The following is a 1,278-nucleotide window of genomic DNA, read 5'->3' on the forward strand; positions in this document are numbered from 1 at the left end:
ACGTAGTCTAAAAGGGTAATGCCCTAACAAGGGGCCTGGTGACTCCCTGCCCCATGGCACTTGGGATGTACAGACTGTGGAGGAAAAGCTGGCATCAAAGGCACATGGTGTCTTGCTCAGACATTGATCTCCCAAGGCACAGGATCTATGTCAACACCACATGGTTTCTGCCCAGGGAACATCCTCATGTGGCACCATTTACAAAGATGGTGAAGGACTAGGGATGGTAAAGAGATGCTCAAACTTTGGATCTCTTTGTTCTACATTTTCATTCCAGATAGCTGTGTGAACAGGAGCTCCTTACTATACAGGACTCTAAGTGCCAGGCATACAGAAAGGCCATGTCTGTTTTACTTCCTTGGTGTGTTCCCATTGGAGATTACTACAAAAAGCCCTCTAAACATTGCATCTCAGAATGGTACCTGCAAGAAGACAGAGATTCCAGTGTTTATAGTTTTCTACTGTAGTCTTCCATAAACTTTAATAATTAGAAATATTATTCTAGCTTTTTCCTCAGGTTTCTGGGAAGATGGAGGACATTTAGACCTAGTGTGCTTACCAAAAGCAGCCCACCATCTTTTAAAACAAAGGAGGGTCCTGCTAGGAGAAACTGGCAAGGAGAAACTCCCTGAGTACTACAAGAACATTGGTCTAGGCTTCAAGAAACCCAAACAGGACATCGAGGGCACTTACATAGACAAGAAAAGTCCCTTCACCAGTAACGTCTCCATCCGGGGTCAGATTCTGTCTGGTGTGGTGACCCAAAGATGAAGATGCAGAGGACTATTGTCATCTGCCAGGACTATTTCCACCACATCTGAAAGTACAATCGGTTTGAGAAACACTACAAGACCATGTCTGTGCACCTGTCCCCATTTCAGGGACTTGCAGATAGGTGACATCATTGTTGTGGGCGAGTGCAGGCCCCTGAGCAAGATGGTGAGCTTCAATGTGCTCAAGGTCGCCAAGGCTGTCCACACCAAGAGGCAGTTCCAGAAGTTCCGAGTGGACACCAGCAACTCTCCAAAACAATAAACTTCTTTCTCAACATAAAAAAATTATTCTTCTAAGTTCTCAGGGCTGGGGAAATGGTTTGACTTGCAAAGACCTGAGTTCAGATCCCTAGAACTCCTGCACAGGGGAAGCAGAAACAGACAGATTCACTGAGCTTGCTGCGACATCCAGTCTAGCCTAATTGATGAATTCCAGGTTCAGTAAGAAATCTTTAAAAGTAGACCACTGAAGAAGAAATCCAACATGAACCTCTGACCTTAACAC

General features: G+C 45.1%; 1 pseudogene; it reads left to right on the forward strand.

Moving 5' to 3' along the window:
* Positions 1-529: 529 nt before the first annotated feature.
* LOC103727464 lies at positions 530-1,035 on the forward strand (annotated as a pseudogene).
* Positions 1,036-1,278: the final 243 nt, after the last annotated feature.

Source organism: Nannospalax galili, unplaced genomic scaffold, assembly GCF_000622305.1.
Source record: "Nannospalax galili isolate Female #2095 unplaced genomic scaffold, S.galili_v1.0 scaffold629, whole genome shotgun sequence".
Lineage (NCBI taxonomy): Eukaryota > Metazoa > Chordata > Mammalia > Rodentia > Spalacidae > Nannospalax > Nannospalax galili.